The 24,549-nt window shown below is 41.3% G+C and overlaps 1 pseudogene; it reads left to right on the top strand.

Moving 5' to 3' along the window:
• The first annotated feature begins 5,663 nt into the window (after nt 1–5,663).
• Nucleotides 5,664–5,994, top strand: LOC126007283 (60S ribosomal protein L36a-like; annotated as a pseudogene).
• Nucleotides 5,995–24,549: the final 18,555 nt, after the last annotated feature.

The following is a 24,549-nucleotide window of genomic DNA, read 5'->3' as shown; positions in this document are numbered from 1 at the left end:
ACTTCTCGACTACAGGTGTGGCTCAGTTTCAACTTGTATGTGTGATTCCAAGGAGGTATAGAGAAGCTCGGGGGGTTGGTGGGGGGGAGACAGAGAGATTCAGGAGAGAGAGTTAGAAGAGAAAGGAGATAGGAATTGAAAGAGGAAGAGATAGAGAAGAAGAAGAGACACAGAAAGAGATGAGAGGAAGGAGAGAGGAGAGAACACCGTTAGGAGCTAGGAATAAAAGTGGCTGTGGGTTTGAGACACCTTGAGCCCTCAAGAGTCATGCCTCAGGTAGCCATTGTAGCCATTGGAGAGGTGACCACCTCCAGACACTGGTCACTGCTTGTGAACCTCACTTCACCTGCCTACCTCACTATGGCTGTCCTCATGCCACACTGCAAACCAGTGGGAGGCACTAGCTGGAGGCAGAGCAAGACAAGGGAAATAATCAGTGTGCGGTGGCTCCTGCAGAGCAGCCCCTTCCTTTAAGTCCAGGCCTGGTGCTTCCGGTTGAGTGACTGGAGACTGACATACACAGCTCTGCTGCTCCCCATGTTCCTCTAGCTTCAGGGTGAAGTGACTTTACAGAAGTTAATCTTGAGGTGCTTCTAAATTTTCTTTTTCTATAGAACCTCCATTCAATGTTAAATTCCTGTTCAAACTGTCTCAGACTTATGACTAACTCTTCTCAGTAGTGAGGACACAGAGAAGACCTGGGCATGGACTTGGACATGAAACCAGGGACTAAGGGACCTGTAAGGACCACCTGCCTCTGGGGCCACCCAGTCCTCAGGGAAATGGGAACCATCTGCCTGCCCCCTCCCTCACCCCCAGGGCCCTGGGATGTGTCCACATTGCTGAAAGCAACATGTGGGTTATGACCCGCTCCACTGGTGGCAGTGAGAATTTCTGGAACGACCTGGGCCTGGGTCCCTGAAGCTGTCTCTGCAGGCTCTACTCTGACAGACAAGGAGATTCAAATTCTCAAAATCAAAGCAGAGCTGAGGGAGGAGGCCACATGCCTCCTTCTTGTCATTATGGAGCTAGGAATGAAAGTGCTTGTGGGTTTGGTTGTGCCTAAGGGCTCCTGGTCAGGGACATTGGAAGTAGATCTGGGGCTTCTGGCCAGGGAAGAGGCTTCCTGACTTTAATTTGGGATTGAAGCCCTGGGACATATCAGTCAAGCTTCTGGCCCTGGTGATGGGTAGTTAACTGCTCACTGCAGCTGTGATCTGGTCTTCACAGGGCTAAGGGAGGGAATGCACCAGGCATGGTTAATACAGGGCCTGACACCTAGAAAGTACTTGAGCAGCAAAACAAATCAACAACAGAAAAACAAAACTTAAAATAAAGACAAAAACCTTCATTATCCAGCCAATCCCCAGGCAGCTGGTTCTTTAGGCCTTTCAAGGGACAAGCTGGTATGACAGAATGAGTGCCAGGCCACTCCCCAGGGAGAGGCCAGGGCAGGGTACACAGGTTTAGCTGCCAGAGGTTCGAATCAGGTGAAGAAGTCATGGGTTGGGAGGGACAGAGCTCCCTGGGCAACCTTCCAGAAAGTGTGTGTGTGTGTGTGTGTGTGTGTGTGTGTGTGTGTGTGTGTGTGTGTGTGTGTGTGTGTGTGATTCTCAGAGCCCTAGGGGCTATTTGAGGACAAGCTTCTCCTGGTGACCAGGGAGGACCCAGACAGAGGCAGAGGCAAGGGGTGGGCAGAATGGTCCCCTATTGGAGTTGTGTTCAAGCATGAGGTCCTGAGTACTTGGGAATGAAACTAGAGAGATGGTGAAGGGCAGAATGATGCACCAAGTCCGGGCTGCCATCCAGCTTTTAACACAGGGTCTTCTGATTTTTCTGGGGGCCACATCTGGGGTTCTACAGAGGCTTGGTACTCTTGGTGACCAGTGATGGAACTTTTGCCTTTGCTCAGCCCTCCAGGTGCCTAATTCCAGGAATGACAAATTGATTCCTAGAGACTGAGAGCTTCAGAAAGCTCTTCAGAAAGTGGGAGAAGGTGTGCTGGGATTGAGAGAGGGGTTGTTGTGAAATAGTGGTGGGGATCAGGAGGTCAGACTTGGTAGAACTTCTGGCTTCAAACCCTGACTCTTGGCCTAAGATATGGCCACATGGAACAGATAAATTCAACTCTCAGAAACCTCCTTTTCCTCTGTGTGGATAAACCTGGAAACAGTCATATCTCTAAAGGTTTTGGTTTTTGATGGGGGCCACAGGGTGGCGCTCAGGGGATCATATGGGTCAGCTGCAAGAAAATGCAAGTGCATTCACTGGCCTTCAAAGAATTGTTGGGCTGTGGAAATAAACTGAAGTGGGAAATCTTTGATACTTTTGATCAATAACTGATCCTTGTTTCTGAAGCGCATTTTATTTCCTGTACTACCACCCTGTCCCCAGGCTTTGCAAGTAATGAGCCCAGGCCCGAGTTTCCTTCTCCAGGCTGACATGTCCCGTGCCTTCAACCTTTCCTCTTAATCAATGTGCTCTTGACCCTTCACCAGTATAGATTCTGGAACTTACCTCCACACTGAGTGAGCTCTTTCAAAACTGAAAGCAAGTGTGAGTTCTAAGAGGCCAAAGGTCACTCCCCTGGGAACTAACTGTAACTTCATCCTCAGATACCCTCTGGTGAGCAGAAGCAGCCATCTTGAAGCCCTTTGCCTCTCTGGATGCTCTCCCAGGACTCATGTGTGGCATGTTGCTGCCTGTGAGGAAATGTACCTGCTTTTGTTATTTATTAATTGGTGTGTATGTGTGTGTTTTGGGGGTGGCACTCAGCAGTGCTTGGGGGTTACTCCTAGCTCTATGCTCAGTCATTACTCCTGGCAGGCTCCGGAACCATATGGGACGCCAGGAATTAAACCTAGGTTGGCCAAGTGCAAGGCCAATGCCCTACCTGCTGTGCTATAGCTCAGGCCCCTTAACTGTTATTTTTTTGTTGTTGTTTTTTTTTTTTGTTTTTTTTGTTTTTTGTTTTTGGGTCATACCCAGCGGTGCTCAGGGGTTACTCCTGGCTGTCTGCTCAGAAATAGCTCCTGGCAGGCACGGGGGACCATATGGGACACCGGGATTCGAACCAACCACCTTTGGTCCTGGATCGGCTGCTTGCAAGGCAAACGCCCTGTGCTATCTCTCCGGGCCCCCCTTAACTGTTATTTTAATTTTTTTTTTGCCTCACTATCAGTGCTTGGGTCTTCTCCCTGGCTCTGCACTAAGGAATCACTCCTGGCAGTACTCTGGGGGCCATATGGTGTGTAAAGGATAGAACCTGGGTTGGCCATGTGCAAGTCAAGTGCCCTACCCACTGCACTATTGCACTGGCATCAAGTATTCACTTGCCTTTTTGTTGTTGTTGTTGTTGTTTGTTTGTTTGGGGGTTGCACCCGGCAGTGCTCAGGGGTTACTCCTGGCTCTACACTCAGAAATCACTCCTGGCAGGCTCGGGGGACCACCGTCCTTCTGCATGCAAGGCAAATGCCCTACCTCCGTGCTCTCTCTCCAGTCCCCTCACTTGCTTTTTTTGTTTGGTTTTGGAGCTATACCTGCCAATGTTCAGGAACTACTCCTGGCTTTGTGCTCAGGGATTACTCCTGGCAGCACTCTGGGGACCATTGGGGTTCTGAGGATCTAACCTGGTTGGCTGTGTGGAAGTATCCACTATACACTTTTATATTGCTTTTATAAAATTCACTTGCTTATTTTTATAAAATTTACTTCACTTGCTTTTACAAAATTCAAATATCTATATATTTGTATTTCAGATTCTTTTCATTTACCCTACCCAGCCATAGGTCAGAACGATGATTAGGAAATAAAAATACAAACGCAAAACTAGAAAAATGTTTGCTCCTGGCCACCACCCAGCTAGAGTCCGGGTGGTGGTACTTTTCCCTCCCCTCCAGGAGACTTGCAGACACCAGTCAAATCACTAGGCTCAGGTTGAATTTCTGTAGTTCACACTTTTTCCAAATGTACACTAAGCATGGAGCTTTATAATTATACTAGATATAGAATTAGAGAATTTGACTTTCTTCCTGTTGTTTCCCCAAGTCTGTCCTACGGCTATGATTCTGCAGTATGCTCAGAGCCACTTGTCTGTGACCAGCCCTCCATTGTTTCAACCCAAACGATGAACCTTTGGAACTTAGCTCAGAGTTGAAGGATCTTGAGTCTGATCCCTAGCCCCATGTACCTTCCTGAGCACCCTGGGGTGCTGCAGTGGATCACAATACCAAAATGGGGTGCTGGGAGAGGACTCCAGAAACCCCCAATACCCTATCTCTCCATAAAGTAAGTGAATAAATAGTACATACCTCTCTTGAAATGGAATCAAGCACAAATGCTTTACTCTGGGATCCTATGCGTGTGGCCTGCTCTTTCCCCAAACACTATAGGGGCGGATCATTAAGGCTGCCCACAGACGCTCGTGGACCTTCAGGCAACACACATTGGGTGCTTTTGGGATTGTGCTGGAAACAGAACTGGAATCAACATGTTTAGGGCTTGTGCTTATCCATGTCCCACATCTTGGCCCCCTTTCCATGTATGTTTTTGCTGAGTTATTCTTTCTTGTGGCACAAACCCTCCCAACCCTTTACTCACTGAGCATCCCCCATCTCCACTGTAAATAGGGTCACTCCTGTTGTTTTCTTATCAGTCTTTTTTATTGTCTAAACTCTTCCATTTAGAAAGCAAGTTCTACAAAGCTAGGGATTTTATCTATTTAATTTAATCCTAAATTCAACTATTTGTTACTATATTCCAAAGAGGATATACTTAGACTAAACTATTAGTCATAGGGCTAAGGAAGTGACCCAGAAGTCTATAGCTTAAGCCTGTTATACAGGAGCCCTTGGCCTGTCTCTAGTACTGTTTGGTTCTCTGAGTACTGCTGGGAAACAACCCCTAGGAAACCAAATTATAGCAGCCCCAGAACTCTGCTAGGTGTGGGATCTATTTTAAAAAAGAAAAGTTTTTCCAGGCTGGAGAGATAGCATGGAGGTAAAGCATTTGCCTTGTATGTAGAAGGATGGTGGTTTGAATCCCGGCAGCCCATATGGTTCCCTGAGCCTGCCAGGAGCGATTTCTGAGTGTACAGTCAGGAGTAACCCCTGAGCGCTGCCAAGTGTGACCCAAAAACCAAAAATAAATAAATAAATAAAAATAAAAAAGTTTGGGGCCGGGCGGTGGCGCTGGAGGTAAGGTGCCTGCCTTACCTGCGCTAGCCTAGGAGACGGACCGCGGTTCGATCCCCCGGCGTCCCATATGGTCCCCCAAGCCAGGAGCGACTTCTGAGTGCATATAGCCAGGAGTAACCCCTGAGCGTCACCAGGTGTGGCCCAAAAAAACCAAAAAAAATAAATAAATAAATAAAAAAATAAAAAAAATAAAAAAGTTTTTCATGCCTCTTCTGTTCAAATTTAATTAAGTGCCTGTCTTGTATTTTAACTGGAATTCCACTGGAAATCTGGTGACACCTTACAAAATGAACTTGGCAGGTAAAAGAGAAATAGGAGAGAGAGACCGAAAAGAAAGAGAGAGAAAGGAAGAGAGAGAGAGAGAAGAGAGAGGATTAAAGATCCAGATAGAATCCGAGAGCCTGAGAAGGAAACAGGAACACACATTTCCAGTTATAAAATTAGTAAACCCCTTTCCTTGTGGATTCTGTTCTCGCAAGCATGGTGAACATACCGAAAACTCACTGGACATTTTGTAAGAAATGTGGGAAGCATCAGCCCCACAAAGTCACACAGTCCAAGAAAAGGCAAGGATTCTCTGTATGCTCAGGAAAAGTAGCTTGTTATGATCAGAAACAGAGCATCTATGGAGGGCAGACTAAGCCAATTTTCTGGAAAAAGGCAAAAACTACAAAGAAGATTGTGTTGAGGCTTGAGTGTGTCGAACCCAACTAAAAGATCTAAGAGAATGCTGGCCATTAAGAGATGCAAGCATTTTGAACAGGGGGTAGATAAAAAGAAAAAGGGACAAGTAATTCAATTTTCAACTTCATCTTTTTTTATTTATAATTTTTTATTGTGACCAAAGTGGATTACAAACCTTTCACAGTAATATGTTAGGTACATAGTGGCATTGAACCTGGGGTATTTCCACCACCAGTGTTGTCCTCCCTCCAACCTTGTTCCCAGCATGCATCCCATATTCCCCTCCTTTGCCCCCCCAGGCTACTAGTATAAGTGGTACTCTCTGTGTCTAGCTTGTAGATTTGGTATCAATTCTGTTGTCGTTGGCTTTGGATTTGGTGTTTAATGTCTGATCTTTTTTTTCTTCTTTCTACTCAATGTTCATACAACTGTTTGGTCTTGGTAGCATCCATTTTTCCCCTCAATTTATGAAGCAGAACAAGATGATTCAAGTTATGTAATTCTGTTTGAAGGAAAAGAAAAAAATTAATTAAAACAAACAAACAAACAAAAAACTGGATCCCTAGATCTCAGACATAGAACCAACACAGTTCTCAACAGCTCCAGGAACCAAATTCCCTCTGGGACATTTTTAATACAGCTCTGACACCAACATGTGCCAATGTTGATATGACATCCTGACAACGAGGAAATGGCAACAACTTGATCTAAGAACAGGTTGTCTTATCTCATCACTTAACAATAAGATGAAATCAAAAGACACAGTCATCCTTTGATCTGTGCAAAAACAAGGATTGCTGACAAGCATGACTGGGCAGAACTTATCCTGGGACCAATAAGAAAGACCCTAGCCTAGGCTTTGGCCTACAATCTGTACAACAACCAAGATCTCTAATTCCAGAGTTCTGATTGAAACATCTGCAACTGAGCAGAACTTCTGTAAACATAATGAAAGACTCTATCCTAGGCTTTGTCCTAGGATGGGTGCAAACACCAAGACCACCAATTACAGAAGACTGATTAAAACAATAGTGTTAGAACAGAACTTCTAAAACCATAAAGAAAGACTATATCCTAGGCTCCATCCTATGACCTGTGCAAATACCAACATCTCTAGTTACAGAGGCCTGATTTTATCATCCACGACTGAGTGGAAAGTTTCCAGATACCACAAAAAGACCTAGGAGAGAGTAAAAGAGCATGTATGGAGCCTGTAGTTATTCCCATGACAGTATGCTTCAAGGGCAGAGAAACCCTGTATCAGGCCAAGGGAATTCCCTTTCTAATCTCCCCAATATTTACTGTGCCTATGCATAAAAGGAAGCACAATTTTTTTCTTTTTCTTTTGGGCTTGTGATTATTGTTTGGTTGTTGTCTGTATTGTGGTGGTGTTTTTTGTTTGTTTGTTTGCTGTCATTGTATTTTTGGTTTTGTTTTCTTGTTTGTCTTGTTCTTTTCTTTTTGTCTTTTTTTTTGTCTTTTTGTGATGTTTTTCTTCCTTTTTCCCTTTCTTCTTAAGAGAAGATATTTATATTGATATTTATAACCCTCTAGATGGACCCCTCCTGGGTTTTTTTATTTGTTTGTTTTTAAACTTCATCTTTTATTATGAAGACAAATCATGGGTTAATATTTAAGAAGGGAAATGTAGTATCATGAATAAAGTTCACTTGAGAGGAAAAATAAAATAAAATAAAATGAGTAAACCTCAGGGATAATATATAGTATGAACTTCAGTTGTTTAGTTAGTGATGCTGTAGTGGATATTACTCTAAGAGAGTAGATTTAGGGAGTTTTCTCCCTAAGAAAAACAGACTCTGTTTTTCAATCATGATACATAACAACTAGACTTACTGTGCTTTACCATGTGTGTACATATGGAATCAGTGTGTTTGGCCTCTGAAATAATAATACTGTCATATATCAATTACCCTTCAACTAGAAAACAAGGGACAGAGAGAGAGGACAGGACAGTGGAAGTGTGAGAGACAGAAAGAAGGCAAGAGACAATCCCTGGCATCCCATATGGTCCCCCAGGAGCCAATTTTTGCCAGGAGCAATTTTTGAGCACATAGCCAGGAGTAACCCCTGAGCATCACTGGGTGTGATCCAAAAACAACAACAAAGGAACTGAATCCCACATTCTGCTGCCTGGAAGAAATACATTTGAATAATCAGCAAAAACTATTCAAAGTCAAAGTTTGGGAGACAATTCTTTGAGCAAACAATACCTTCAAAAGGACCAGGGTGGCAGTACCAATATCAGATGACAGCGACTTTTAGGTTGAAAAAGACTAAGAGTCAGTGAAGGTCATTTCTTTGTATGTTTGTTTTTTGTTTGGGGGCCACACCCAGCAGCACTCTGGAGTTACTCCAGGCTCAGTGATAATTAAAAGATATCTCATTACACTCCTAAACATATATGCTCCCAATGAGGGGACAACAATTTTTTTTTAATTTTTGGGCCACCCTCGGTGACCCTCAGAGTTTACTCTTGGCTATGCACTCAGAAATTGCTCCTGGCTCACGGGACTATATGGGACACCAGAGATCAAACCAAGGTCCATCCTGAGTCAGCTGCATGCAAGGCAAATGCCCTACCACTGTGCCATTGCTCCAGCCCCGACAGCAAAATATTTAAAATAATTGCTAATAGGCTTGAAGAAAGACATTGATTAGCAACATAACAGTAAGAGAGGACTTCAACACTGCTGTTACCTCTTAACTGATAAACTAGACTAACGAAGTAAATACACATTCCTCTCCAATGCACCTGGGAAATTCTCCAAGATAGACCACATACTAGGACACAAAACCCACCTTGACAAAGAAGATAGAAATTGTACCAATTCTGTTTTAAGACCAGGATGTACTTCCAAATACCTTCCTCAGTCAGATTCCAGAAGCACAGATCTGAATCCAAGTCTCTTCAGCATTACAGTATAGCTCCCATTATGTCTCTTTCCTTAAATACTATGTTATTTTTGGGTGTTACCTCTTCTTCCCTTCCCTTTCACCTCTTCCCCAGATATTCCTTAAGCCCCAGTGACAGATCACTTTCTCCAGGAAGTTTATCTGGCGTGGTTTAGGTTCTTTCAATGTGTGCTTCTTCTGGGGCTTTCTCTCTGTTTTAATAGTGACCCCTTGAGGACAGGAGTAGTTTATCTGGCCACACTTTGCCCCCAATTTCCGATGATGGTAATATGGTAGATATTCAGCAAAAAAAACTGATGAATGAATGAGGGTTCCCTATGAACATTATATTTATTTATTTATTTTGATTTTTGGTTTGGGAGACACACCTGGTAGTGCTCAGGGGTTACTCCTGGTTCTGAGCTTAGAAATTACTCCTGGCAGACTAGGGAATCACATGGAATGCTGAGAATTGAGCCTAGTGCAAGGCAGATGGCTTACCTGCTGTGTTATCACTCCAGCCCCAAGGACATTATGTTTACTTTTTTTTTTTATTGGGACCATTGTGCGTTACAAGTCTTTCATAATTGTATTTCAGGCGGATAGTGACAGCAAATTAGGGCCATTCCCATCACCAGTGTTGACTTCCTGTCACCAAAGTCCCCAGCATGCATGCTGTACCCCCACCTTAGCTTCCTGGTTTACCAGTGTAACAGGTCCATTTTATGTTTAGATTGTTGTAGTTCAGGTCTCTTGATTTTATGTTCTATTTTATTGTCATTGACTGTGGCTTAGGGTTTTTCTTTTCTTTTTTTTTAGTTTTTGGGTCACACCCGGCAGTGCTCAGGGGTTACTCCTGGCTATCTGCTCAGAAATAGCTCCTGGCAGTCATGGGAGACCATATGGGGTGCCGGGATTTGAACCAACCACCTTAGGTCCTGGATCGGCCGCTTGCAAGGCAAACACCGCTGTGCTATCTCTCTGGCCCCAGCTTAGGTATTTAATTCTGACCTTTTTGGGGTTTTTTTTTCCACCCAATGCATCTGAGACCACTTGACCCTGGGCCCCATCCACTTTTTTTTCTTTTATCAATTTATGGAAAAATGTAGAAATATGAGGTAAAACAAGGTATTTCATGACCTTAGGTGGTTTTATGGATAAAAAAGGCAGAAATTTCCTATCAAGAAATATAAATAAAAAAACTTTAAAGAGTGATGGGGAGATTTTTGTTAGTTTGTTTTTGTTTTGTTTCTGCGGGCTCAAAATGTTGGGGAAATTAGAGGAAAATACCTGGGCCTAAATAAACAAGGTGTCTTTATCTATGAAGCATACTGTCATAAGACAAATTACAGGCTCTGGGCATATTAAGTATTTAACACCAAGGCCTTTCTTTCTTCATGGTCCAAGGAAGAATTCTACTCAATTGTGAAAAATGGAATCAGGCTTCAGTAATTGGTTTTTGCACATATCTTTTGTCGAAGCCAGGGTGTCATGGAATGTCTTCTGATTTCATTTCACCAATAGGTAGTGAGACAGGGAAACCTGCCCTTAAAGTTCCTTGTCATCAGGAACCTACCCTGGAGCAAGTTGGTGCTAGGGCATCATTAAGACCTCCTCCGGGGAGGAGTTTGATTCTTGGTGCTAGTGCAGAAAACTGTGCTGGTTCCGAAGATGAGATACAAGGTTTGGAGTTGGATGATTGATGTCTGATCAACTGAAGTCTAAGTCAAGTCCCTATGACAAATGTTCAGGATGAAAGGCATCCCTGCATGATAAAATTTATAGGTTCTTATCCCTACAAGATAAGAATTTTTTTCTATATGTAAGATTTTCCTATTTTAGTGTACCTATGCAAAGAGGAATAATGCCATATAATACTACTAGTGAATTTGTTATATAAAAAAAACCAAGCTAAACAGTCTCTATGACCTGGTTTTAACCTGAGCTCATATACCAAGCAAGACTTTTCTACTAGTTTTCTACAAAACAGATTCAAAAAAGGGATGGGGGAAGCTACCTCTGCATATGGAAAAAACTCTAAGAATTATAACTATTAAGGAAATGCATCTACAAAAACATGCAAAGGAAATATAGATATCCTCTTTAAGACTTTTGAGATCATCATGGTGTTTAAAAAAATAGAGTTACTTTTGAGATCATCTGGTGGGAGTTGGGGATAAAATCCAGAAAACAGTTTCATCCCATGGCATGGTATTATGGAGTCTGTGATAAGATTTCAGGTGTCAGGGATCAGGTAGTGTCCTTGAGCTGAGGGTCTCTCTGAAGCCAAATCTGTAGCAAGCAACAGTCCACAGTGAGGGGAAATGGAACAAAAAGGGCCTCATTGGATGAGTGGTGACTCATTGAATGAGTCAGGAGAAAAGGCAGGCTAGGAGGCCATCCTTTCACTTTAGGAGCTGGCTGGAAGCTTGTTGGGACAGGGGGAAGGTCTCGGATCCTGAGCAGTTAAGAAATGAGGTTGGAGTCAGAGTGGTGCTGCAAGCCGTAGGACATTTGCCTTGCATGCACTAACCTAGGATGGACTGCAGTTCAGCGTCCCATATGATTCCCCAAGTCAGGAGCGATTTGTAGGGCTGTAGACGGGGGCGGGGGGGTTGTATGTGGGGGGTAAGGTTACATATAAAGAGACTATACAAAAGACTATACACAACACAGGCAGGCATTATGTACAAAATAGTTTAGTCAGACAGAGGTGTCCACTACATACACACTCACGCACCCACCCACATAGACAAACATTGGGGCTTTATTCATAGGTAGCAGTTGAAGAACTAACCCTTATGGAATGGGTCAGAGCACTTAAAAAATATAAGGCTGTTTCCAGAGTCTTGCTATAGTAAATAGTGCTGCAATGAATATAGGTATAAGGAAGGGCTTTTTATACTGTTTTGTTTGTTTGTTTGTTTGTTTTGTTTTTGTTCCTAGGGTATATTCCTAGGAGTGGTATAGCTGGATTGTATTGGGAGCTCAATTTCCAGTTTTTGGAGAAATCTCCATATTGCTTTCCAGAAATGTTGGACTAGATGGCATTCCCACCAGTAGTGAATAAGAGTTCCTTTCTCTCCACATCCCCGCCAACACTGCTTGTTCTCATTTTTTTGTGATTTGTGCCAATCTCTGTGGTGTGAAATGATACCTCATAGTTGTTTTGATTTGCATCTGCCTGATGATTAGTGATGTGGAGCATTTTTTTATGTACCTTTTGGCCATTTGTATTCTTCTTTATCAAATTGTCTGTCCATTTCTTCTCCTCATTTCTTGATGGGATTAGGTGTTTTTTTCTTGTAAAGTTCTGTCAGTGCCTTGTATATTTTAGATATTAGCCCCTTATCTGATGGCTATTGGGTGAATAGTTTCTCCCACTCAGTGGGTGGCTCTTGTATCCTGGGCACTATGTCCTTTGAGGTGCAGAAGCTTTTCGGCTTAATATATTCCCATCTGTTAATCTCTGCTTTTACTTGTTTGGAGAGTACCGTTTCCTCCTTGAAGATGCCTTTAATCTCAATGTCAAGGAGTGTTTTACCTATGTGTTGTTCTATATACCTTATGGTATCAGGTCTGATAACAAGGTCTTTAATCCATTTGGATTTTACCTTTGTACATGATGTTAACTGGGGGCCTAATTTCAATTTTTGTAAGTGGCTAGCCAGTTGTGCCAAGACCACTTGTTGAAGAGGTTTTCTTTGCTCCATTTAGGATTTATTGCTCCTTTATCAAAAATTAGATGATTGTATCTCTGGGGAACATCCTCTGAGTATTCAAGCCTATCCCACTGATCTGATGGTCTTTCTTTATTCCAATACCATGCTGTTTTGATAACTATTCCTTTGTAATACAGTTTAAAGTTGGGGAAATTTATGCCTCTCATATTCTTTTTCCCAATGATTGCTTTAGCTATTCAAGGTTGTTTATTGTTCCAAATGAATTTCAAAAGTGCCTGATCCACTTCTTTGAAGAATGTCATGGGTATCTTTAGAGGAATCACATTAAATCTGTACAATGCTTTGGAAAGTATTGTCATTTTGATTATGTTAATCCTGCCAATCCATGAGCAGGGTATATGTTTCCATTTAAGTGTGTCCTCTCTTATTTCTTGAAGTAGAGTTTTATAGTTTGCTTTTTATAGGTCTTTCACATCTTTAGTCAAGTAGACTCCAAGATATTTGAGTTTGTGTGGTGCTAATGTAAATGGGGTTGTTTCCTTAATGTCCATTTCTTCCCTTTTATTATTGGTGTATAAAAAAGCCATGATTTTTGTCTGTTAATTTTGTAGCCTGCCACCTTGCTATATGAGTCTATTGTTTCTAGAAGCTTTTTGGTAGATTCTTTAGGGTTTTCTAAGTAGAGTATCATGTCATCTGCAAACAGCAAGATGCCCCTCAACAGATGAATGGCTAAAGAAACTATGGTACATATACACAATGGAATATTATGCAGCCATCAGAAGAGATGAAGTCAATAAATTTTCCTATACATGGATGTACATGGAATCTATTATGCTGGGTGAAATAAGTCAGAGAAAGTGAAAGATGCAGAATGGTCTCACTCATCGATGGGTTTTAAGAAAAATGAAATAAATTTTTGCAATAAATTTTAAAGACAAGAGAGGAGGGCTGGAAGTTCCAGCTCACCTCATGAAGCTTACCACAAAGAGTGATGAGCTTAGTTAGAGAAATAACTACATTTAGAACTATCCTAACAATGAGAATGTATGAGGGAAATAGAAAGCTGTGCAGAGTACAGGCAGGGGTGCAGGGTGGGAGAATTGGGATATTGGTAATGGGAATGCTACACTGGTGATGGAGGGTGTTCTTTACATGACAGAAACCCAACCACAATCATGTTTGTAATCAAGGTGTTTAAATAAAATATTAAAAATTGAGGCTGGCACATGAGGAGGGGGTGGTTTTCCAGTTCTAAGTAATTCATTGATAGTGAAATAAACTTTACTAGATAAAAACTTTTGGGTTTATATTGTTTATGAAGCATTCTTAGAACAATCATATTTTTATGACTATAGTACTAAGCAATATAGTAGTGAGTACTATAAGGGAATGTCTCGAGCAGCCAGGTTCCTTTCCTGGAAGCAAATTAACAATGTGGGCATTATGATATAATAGTAAACTAGTTTAGATTGAAATAAATTGAAAAATTATATTCAATGAACAGGGCCTGTAACAAAAGTTTATGATGTGCAGTTGCCTATTTCAATGTCCTCTGTATATAAGAATTAGATCATAGTAGCAGGTGTAATCAAAAGGAAGATGGAAAAATTAGGGTATTTTGTCAAGGCATTGCTATGTTGAGCACTATATTTAGAGTCTAATATGATATTGCACTAAAATATGAAACTTGGGTGACCAACCTACATCTCCAGGAAGCCCTGTAGACAAAGAAGTTAAACAGTTATTATATACATAATAGACATAAAACACTAAAACATTCTGACAGTGAACACACTACTGTGAGTTTCTGGCATCCAAATGCAATCTGTATCTGTTTCTGTGGATAAAAGGATTAGCATTATTCTAGATCTCTAGAAGGAACAGTTGATTGAATACCTACCTGTTCATTCTAAATAGCTGTATCCATTACTGCAGATTTCTTTGAAATATAAAAGAGAATAAAGGCTTTTGTGTTTCTCCTCTTCCACTAATTTTTTAATTTGTATTTTTTAAATAATAACTTTATTTAAGCACATGATTACAAACATGTTTGTATTTGGGTTTCAGTCATAAAAAGAACAACCCCCCTTCACCCTTGCAACATTCCCACCACCAATGCCTCCATCTTCCTCCTCCCCCACTCCCTGCCTGTATTTGAGACAAACATTCTACTTCTCTCACTCATTAACATTGTCATATTAGTTGTTAGTGTAGTTATTTCTCTAAATGCAGTCACCACTTATTGTGGTGAGCTTCATATTGTCAGCCAGTCCTTCCAGCCCTCATCTCTATTGTCTCTGGGTATTATTACATAATGTACTTTATTTTTCTTAAAACTCATAGATGAGTAAGACTATTCTGTGTCTGTCGCTCTCCCTCTGACTTATTTCATTCAGCATAATAGTTTCCATGTCTATCCATGTATAGGAAACTTTCATGATTTCATCTCTCCTGACAGCTGCATAATTTTCATTATGTTCCATCATATTATATCCCATTATATTATACTCCACTCATCTTTTGTTGGGCATCTCAGTTGACTCCATGTCTTAGCTATTGTAGTGAGTTCTGCAATGAATAGTAGTGTGCATACATACTTTTGGACAAATGTTTTTCTGTCTTGGGGTGGATACCCAAGAGAAGTAGTTTTAGGTTATATGGTAGCTCAATTTTGAGTTTACTGAGAGTTCTTTATGCTTTTTTCCATAGGGGTTGGCAACATTCCCACCAGCAGTGGATGAGAGTTCCTTCTCACTACATTTCCACCAACAGGGATTGTTCCCATTATTTTTGATATGTGCCATCCTAGCTGGTATAAGATGATATCTCATTGTTGTCTTGATTTGGATTTCCCTAATGATAAATGATGATGCAGAAGTTTTCATGTGTCTGTTGGCCATCTGTTGTTCTTCCTCAGAGAAGTATCTGTTCATTTTCTGTCTCCATTTTTTTAGTCTTTGTGGGGCTAAACTTTGTGTGCACTTTGAATATCCCAGATATCAAACATTTATCTATTGTGTTGAGTGCAAGTATTTTTCCCAATCAGTTAGCTCTCTTCTAGTTTTAGCCTATATTTTTTTTTGCCATACAGAAACTTCTTTGTTTGATATTTTTATTTATTTAGGTTTGATGCCATAGCTCTTGCCATTAGTATCCCATAATCAAAGACTTTTTTTAGATATAAGTTTTGGAATGTTCTGCTTATATTTTCTTCAATGAACTTTATGGCTTTGGGTTGATCTCAGTGCCTTTATTCTATTTTGAATTAATTTTTGTGTAAGGTGTGTGATATGAAGCAATCTTCAATTTATTATACATGGTTACCCAATTGTTCCAACACCATTTATTGAAGAGACTGTTTTTGTTCCATATCATTCTTGGCTCTTTTGTCAAAGATTGTCACTGACTCATTGGTATCAAACTCTGCCTTTGTTCCAATACCATGCTGTTTTGATCACTATGGCTTTGGAGTAGAGCTTCAAGTTGGGTAAAGAAATGCCTCCCAGTTTCTTGTTTTTTAATATGGATTTAGTTGTCCTTTATCTTTTATGGTTCCACACAAACTTTATAATTGATTGTTTTGTCTGTGAAAAATGATGGCTGAAATTGAATAGGGATTGTATTTTATCTATATAGTATTTAGGTAAGATAGTAATTTTTTCTTTTCTTATATATTTATTTAAGCACCATGACTACAAACATGTTTGTAGTTGGCCTAGAGTCATAGAAAGAACATTCCCCTTTACCAGTGCAAATTCCCACTACCAAAGCCCCCCTTATTCATCTTCCCCCACCTCTTGCCTGTATTTGAGACAGGCATTCTACTTCTCTCACTCATCAACATTGTCATGGTAGTTGTTAGTGTAGGCATTTCTCTAATTGCATTCACCACTCTTTGTGATGAGCTTCGTATCATGAGTCTGTCCTTCTGGCCCTCATCTTTATTGTCTCTGGGCATTATTACAATAATGTCTTCTATTTTTCTTTTTTCCCATTTATTCCAGGATCTTATGTTTCGTGGCAGAGTTTCTCAAAGTAGTCCCTGATTCCCTTTGGGTTTCTGTATTATCTGTAGTGATCTTCCCCTTTTCATTTCTAATCTGGTTTATTAGGTTTCTCTCTCTCCCTTCCTTTGTGAGTTTTGCTAGTGGTTTATCAATCTCATTAATTTTTTCTAAGAACCAATTTTTGCTGTCGTTGATCTTTTAGACTTGTTTTTGGGGTTTTCAGTTCATTAATTTCTGTTTTAAGCTTTGTTATTTCCTTCTGCTTACTTATTTTGGGTTCATTATGTTGATTGTTTTCTAATTTTATATGCTGTGTCATTAGCTATTTATGTAGGCCCCTTCTTCCTTCCTGATGTGTGCTTGCAACTTTGATTTTGAGTTTGTGTTTGTTCTAACTATTCAGATGTGCAGATAGCAGAATGTAAAATTCAACTTCTTTTTTTTTTTTTTTTTGGTTTTTGGGCCACACCCGTTTGACACTGGCTATGCGCTCAGAAATCACCCCTGGCTTGGGGGACCATATGGGACGCCAGGGGATCGAACCGCTGTCCGTCCTATGCTAGCACTTGCAAGGCAGACACCTTACCTCTAGCGCCACCTACCCGGCCCCAGATTCAACTTCTTGATCCATTTTGCCACTCTGTGTCTCTTAACTGGTGCATTTGGCCCATTGACATTGATAGATAATTGTCATGGAATTTAGAGCCATCTTTATGTAGAAGTTTGGAGTGTCTTTAGGCCTGTCTTGTCTTAGACTTTTCAACTTATCTTTTAAGGCTGGCTTTGAGTCTGTCAAGTTTCTGAGCTGTTGTTTATCTATGAAACTGTGTATATTTTCTTCAAACCTGAAAGTGAGTCTGGCTGGGTGCAATATTCTAGGTGAAGTATTTATTTCATTGAGTTTTATCACTATATCTCACTCTATCTTCTGACCTTGAGGGTTTCTTTTGACAGGTCTGCTGTAAATCTTAAAGATGCTCCTTTAAATGTAATTTCTCTTTTTTGATCTTGTTGCTTTCATTATTTTATCCCTGTCTGTGAGATTCATCATTGTGACTAAGATGTGTCTGGGGCTGCTGTTCTCCAGGTCTCTTTTAACTGATATTCTCCGAGCATGCAGGATTTGGTTGCATGCAGTGTTTAGCTCTGGGAGTTTCTTTGTAATGATGTCCTTGAATAATGATTTTTCCCGAGAATTTTCTCCCTGGGTCTCTGGGATTCCAATGATTCTTATGTTGTTTCTGTTGAGTTTATTAAAGACTTCGATTTTCATCTGTTCACATTCTTTGAGGATATTTTTTTCATTGTCTGATCATTTGCTTTAAGATTCTTTTCCAATCTCTTCTGCTGTATAAAGTTGTTCTGCATTTCATCTTCCAGTTCACTGCTTCTGTCCCTAGCTGCTGTTACTCTGTTGGAGAGGCTTTCCATTGAGGTTTTTATTTCATTTACAGAGTTTTTCAGTCCTGTTATTTCAGTTTGGAGTTTTCTGATTTCTCTCTTTGTGGTCTGTTCAGCTCAATCTATGCTTTCTTTGAGTTCTCTGAACACCCTCCACATTTTTACTCTAAAGTCTATCTGAGGGGCTAAGTGGTTGGTACTTTTTGGGTCATCAGAGCTACCATCTTCATTCTATATGCATGGTGTTGTTTCCCCATTGCCACACTTGTAGTGTGTTTTTTACTACATGTTGTGGTCCTGAAGAGATTATGTTCACTGTCATCTTCTTGGGCTGCCTCACACAGGAAAGCAGGTAGGGAGTAAGTCAGCAGCCTTTTATCAAATCAGGGATTTCTAAATCTAAACACTATGGATCCTATATTTCTTCTTAATTAACACAGGGTGTAAAACAGAAAACCTTTTCTTTATTTTTCCCCTTTCACTATTAAGTTCTCTTTTTTATTTCAGGTACTCTTCCTGGTGCTTAAAGAATTCAAATGAGGGGCAAGAGAAATAGCATGGAGGTAGGGTACTTGCCTTGCATGTAGAAGGTCGGCAGTTCGAATCCTGGCATGCCATATGGTCCCACGAGCCTGCCAGGAGCAATTTCTGAGTGTAGAGTCAGGAGTAACCCCTGAGCACTGCCGGGTGTGACACAAAAACAAAAAAAAAAGGATTCAAATCAGCAAAACAAAAGTCTTCTAGCACCCTCTAGTTCCCTAGCTCCGAAGTCTGGCATTTTACTCAGTCAGGTCTCCATGTAGTGCTTTCCTATGGATAGCACAACTCTGGTAGCCAAGCAGGGTCTGGACTTGGGTCCAGCAGCTGTAGGCTGGAGAACACTCCTGGTTGCAGCAGACAATGACAAGGAAGCCCCCAGGTGCTCTCAGGCCCCTGCAGTTGCATCAGATAGTAATTTTAATGATATTGATTCTTCTAACCCATGAGCATGAAAAGTTCTTCTAGTTCCTTAGGTCCTCTTCAATTTCTTTCTGATGTGTTTCGAAGGTTTTGTGGTATAGGTTTCTCATCTCTCTTATTAGGTTGATTTCTAGGTATTTGATAGTTTTAGACACTATTTTAAATTTTATCTCTTTCTCCTCTGATTCATAATTTGTATAAAGAAATGCCACTGTCTTTTGTGTATTGACTTTATAGCCAGCTACTTTGATGTACTGGTTTATTGTTTCTAGGAGCTTTTCTGTGAATTCTTTAGAGTTTTTAATGTATTTAATCATATCACCTGCAAATAGGGATAGTTTGACTTCCTCTTTTCCTATTTGAATTCCTCTGATTTTCTTCTCTTGTCTGATTGCTAATGCTAGGACTTCTAATACTATGTTGAATAAGAGTGGAGAAAATGGGTAGCCTTGCCTAGTGCCTGGTCTTAGTGGAAATGGTTTCAGTTTTTCACCTTTAAGGATAATGTTGGCTGTGAGCTTCTTACAGATGGCTGTTACTATCTTGAGGAAGGTTCCTTCCACCCCTACTTTGTTGAGGGTTTTCATCATGAATGAATGTTGGATTTTGTCAAATGCCTTTTCTGCATTGATCGATATTATCATGTGGTTTTTGTCCTTTTTGTTGATGTGGTGCATGATGTTGATTGATTTGCATATGTTGAAACATTCTTGCATCCCTGGGATGATGCAAGGCATGATCCCTAGTCATGACGTATAATCTTTTTTGATGTGGTGTTGGATTCAGTTTGCTAAGATTTTGTTAAGAATTTTTGCATCTGTGTTTATTAGTGAGATTAGTCTGTAGTTTTCTTTCTTGGTGGTGTCTTTGTCAGCTTTGGGAATGAGCATGATATTAACTTCATAAAAGAAATTAGGAAGGATTTCCATCTTTTTGATGTTTTGGAAGAGTCTAAGTATCTATGGTAGTAACTCTTCTCTGAATGTTTGAAAGAATTCACCTGTAAACCCATCTGGACTTTTATTCTTAGAGAGTTTCTTATTTACTGTTTCAATTTCCTTAATTGTGATTGGCTTGGTTAGGCTTTCTACATCCTCCTTACTAAGTATGGGAGAGATGATATTTTTCCAGGAACCTATCCATTTCTTCCAGGCTATCTAACTTAATTGAATACATTTAACAGTTGTTAAATAATAAGTTATTATTATTAACAGTTGTTCATAATAAGCCTTCATGATGTCTTGGATTTCTCGAGATTCTGTTGTAATCTCTCCCCTCTCATTTCTGATCCGATTTATTTGAGTGTTCTTCATTTTTGTTTTCTTATAAGTCTTGCTAGCGGTTTGTCTATCTTATTGATTCTTTCCAAGCACCAGCTCCTGGTCTCATTAATTCTTTGTATTGTTTCTTTGTTTCTATATTGTTGATTTCTGCTCTGGTTTTTATTATTTCTTTCCTTCTGCTTGTGTTGGTGTTCTATTTTAATATAAAGAGACAGTCCACGTGTGTTGGTAGGGGAATGGTGAGGCCTTTCTCAGCTCGGCCCAGCTCCTGCAGTCCCTATGGTCTGGTGGGTCTGAAGGTTTCAGGGTGACTGTGGAGAAATATATAAAGCAGTCAGTTGATGTTCCAGGAGTGAGCCAGCTTTTTTATTTCTTCTGGTTTTTGGGTTACAACCAGTGGCGCTTAGGGGTTACTCCTGGCTCTGTGTTCAGAAATTACTCCTGGCAGGGGACCATATGGGATGATGAGATTCGAACAACCATCTATTCTATATCGGTTGCATGCAAGGCAATGCCCTACCACTGTGCTATCTCTCTGGCCCAGTCAGCCAGCTTTATTTCACAGTCCTAACCACCACATGCACTTCCTCACATGGCTTCTATGCTAAGCCTTTTCCAAGCAGCCATGTCTCTACTCCTTCTAGGGCTCTCTCAGCCACTGTCTCACCTCCAGTTGCACTCCAGACTGCTTGCTGACTGACTCCCTTTGCTGACTCTAACTCTCTCCCCGCAGGCAGACTCTTCTACCCAGCCATTTCAGATGTGGGTGGTTCTGATCATTCAGGTGGGATAAACAAGAAGTTGGGGAGGGCATACCCACATTGGGGTTCCTTTGCTGTGACATTATGTTTTCTTACACTAAGCAACCGGCTCTTATACATAGCTGTTGAAAATATGATAGGTTGGGGCAGGAGGGATAGCATGGAGGTAAGGCATTTGCCTTGCATGCAGAAGGATGGTGGTTTGAATCCCGGCATCCCATACATATGCTCCCCTGAGCCTGCCAGGAGCGATTTCTGAGATAGAGTGAGGAGTAACCCCTGAGTGCTGCTGGGTATGACCCCCCCAAAAAAAGAAAATATGATAGATAATAAATAAATAAATAAATAAATAAATAAATAAATAAATAAATAAATAAATTTGCTCTCATCCCACTCTATACCCCCGACTTACCTCTCAGATTGCAGGCCATCAGAGGCTGGATGCTTTTACATTGGGTTCCTTGCTTAAAGACTATGGGATTTGGAATGAAAACAAACTAACTACTACTCCTTCAGCAAGCAGTGTTTTAGGCCCTGTAGCCTTTCTCACTGGGGAAGGGAGGGGAGATAGGCTCAGCCCAGTTTCAAGATGGCATCACTTGGCACTGAGCTGACTAATAAAGTGTGAAATTGACTTCATCCTCCACTATCTCCTAGTGTGGGTGTCCCAGTAGCATCTTCTGTTGCTCCTGGTGAGGGTGTCACCACCACCCTCTATTACCACAGAAAGGGGAGTTACTCCACCCATGCAGCCCCAGTGCCTAGGGCTCTACAGATCTCACCCAGCTGTTTGACTTTCAGTCAGGTTTTTCAGGGCAGCAGCCTTCCATGTGGCATGCGTCAGGCCCTAAGTCACACACAACCCATGCACCCCTCCTGGCCCTGCTTACTTCTGGAAGACTAACTTCTATTTTCCTGCTCGGTTCTGCTTTGATCCAGGGGCTGAGACCCAAAGCAAAGTAAAATCAGGAGCTTGGGGTGACAGGGGCAACTTAGAGGATAACAGGAAGTGCCCAAGCCCTTCCATCCATAGGGTTATTTCCTGATGCATTTTGTTTATTGGCTTCTAGTGAATATTACTTAGAAGATAAGGGATTACATGGTCACTGATAGTCAATGACCAAGCCACCAGCCATTCTAAAACCAGTGACCCACTAACCATTCTCTCATAAGCCTGTGCCTTTAAACAATCAGGTAACTTGGTAAGAAATATAGAGTCTGTGGGTGGGAACAATAGTACAGTAAGCAGGGCTTTTGCCTTGCACACTATGAACTAGGGTTTGATCCCTGGTCCCCTGAGCCCTGACAGGAGTTATTCCTGAGTGCAGAGCCAGGAATAAACCCAGAAAACCTGAGTATGTAATAAAAAAAACAAACAAACAAGCAAACAAAAACAAAAAAAGAAATGTAGACTCTTTACACAATGAGAAGATTGAATGAAAAAGATCGTATATGTGAAGAAGATTGGAAATAACCAAAGCTGAAGGTGTTGAGATGAAAAAGAGTTTTGAGAGTGTTGTGTGGTTCAGCCTCTATGAAAAAAATAGTAATTTCTCAACAAAGTAATGAAGTGTTCCTGTAACCTAGTGCAGCAATTCCTCAAGAAAGTAAGAATGATTCCATATACCCCATGCTACTATTTTTTGCTACCTATTCCTAAGAGCACAAAAACATAAATTCAAAAAGATATATGTACACCTGTGTTCACTGAAGCACTTTGTACAATAGCCAGAATGTGGACACAACTCAGAGTGTTCAGTGGCAAGGGAATGTATATAAACACAGTACCAAGAACATAGGAAATCTTGCAGCTTGCTGCAACTTGACTCAAACTGGATGACATCATGTTAAGTGAAATAAGCTACAGAGAGAACAGATCTTATTTGCATATGACATATAGAGAAACATAACAGAAGAACAGATAATGCAGAATAAGAAGAAACTCTTGGCCTTCAATTGCAGGACTGAAGTTACCAAACAGTGGCAGGGGTTGGAATGATAAGAGAGAAAGAGGTGGACTACAAAGATATGAGAACAGTAGTGGAGGGTCTCAGGCACATTGTTGGTGGTGGTGAAGTGCAATTTTTGTACATCAACACCTAATTATTAACATTATCTAACTACGTTACTTAACTAAACTAAGAAAGGAGAGACAGACAGACAGACAGACAGACAGACAGACAGACAGACAGACAGACAGACAGACAGACAGAGAAGTGAAGTCTGGGCCTAGGAAATGTGTGAAAGTGCTGGAGTTCAGGCTTGGTAATTGGGGGTCTCTACCTCCGACACTACGTAGTTTTGTGGGTATGATTGAAAGTAACCCCCAAACACTGAGAAGAGAGGGGCTCCCAAATTAAAGAAAAGGAATATGGAGTCTGATCTTTGGTGTTTACTTGCTCAGTACTCATTCTTGTGTCCCTAAAGACTACTCCTGCCCTTACACACCCTTTGGCTGATTTGGCTGGTTTCATCTGCTTCCGATCCATTAACACAAGGTCATAGTGAGGCTAGAGCAGCAGTTTCAGGAGCCTGGCAGAGATGTTTGGGAAGAGACATGCTGCTCTCTCAGAGGCCCAGAGCTGGTCACTCTCACCTTGGAATTGCCGGCAAAGGATGAAACCCACAGAGACAGCCATGACAAAGGACATGAAAGAGACAGCCACACTCATGACATGCATTGAGTGCCTGGATTCAACAGTGCCTGATGTTTACTCCCCAGGACTCCTCATCAAGATGAGCTAAGAAATTGCTCTTTTTCACCTTTGGTTTTCAGCCCATTTAAATTGTATTCTTGCTTCTTGCACCTAAGAGTCCTGACTAATCCACAGACCCCATTTCAGATAGAATAATACCTGAGCTTCATGGACAGTTCGGAATCTGGATGTTTCATAAACAGTCTTAAGGGCTTGTAGAGGTAGCACATCGGTAGGGCATTTGCCTTCCTCATGGCTGACCTGGGACAGAACCGGGTTCAATTCCCAGCATCCCATATGGTCCCTCAAGCCTGCCAGGAGTGATTTCTGAGCTCAGAGCGAGGAGTAATCCCTGAGCGCCGCTGGGTGTGGCCCCAAAACCAAATTAAAAAAAAAAAGCCGTCTGAGGAAAATTCTGATTGTCACTCTTTTTATATAATTGGGATACTGGTCCATGATGTGTATAGCGTTGATCCTTCCAAGACTAGGAAGATGGCACGTGTAGTTGCACAAATGCCTATCATGTGTGAGGCCCTGAGATCAATCCCTGGCACTATCTAATCCTCTAGAACACTGCTGTGTGTGGCCCCATTGACTATCACCTAAACTGATCCCCAGCCTGACACCAGAGCCAAAAGGACACTACTGCCTCTTACTCCCAAAACCCCTAAATTTTTGTTTCTTAGGGACACACCTGGCAGTGTTCAGGGGTTACTTGTGTTCTATACTCAGAAATTACTCCTGGCTGGCTTGGGGGACCATGTGGGATACTAGGGATAAAACCCAGATTAGCCATATGCAAGGAAAAGGCCCTTTATGCTGTGCTATCAGTTCTACTCTTGCACCTCTACTTTTAGAAAGTACTCCCTTTATAAGCAGAATTTTTATTTCTCTGTTTTAGGGTTTTCAGAATGCCCAAGGGTCCCATGGTGATTCTTTGCCTACCTGGTCAGTAGCTCAGTG

The sequence above is a fragment of the Suncus etruscus genome, chromosome 4 (assembly GCF_024139225.1).
Source record: "Suncus etruscus isolate mSunEtr1 chromosome 4, mSunEtr1.pri.cur, whole genome shotgun sequence".
Taxonomy (NCBI): Eukaryota; Metazoa; Chordata; class Mammalia; order Eulipotyphla; family Soricidae; genus Suncus; species Suncus etruscus.
The sequence above is the reverse complement of the archived record's forward strand: the minus strand, read 5'-3'. Positions and strand labels throughout refer to the sequence as shown.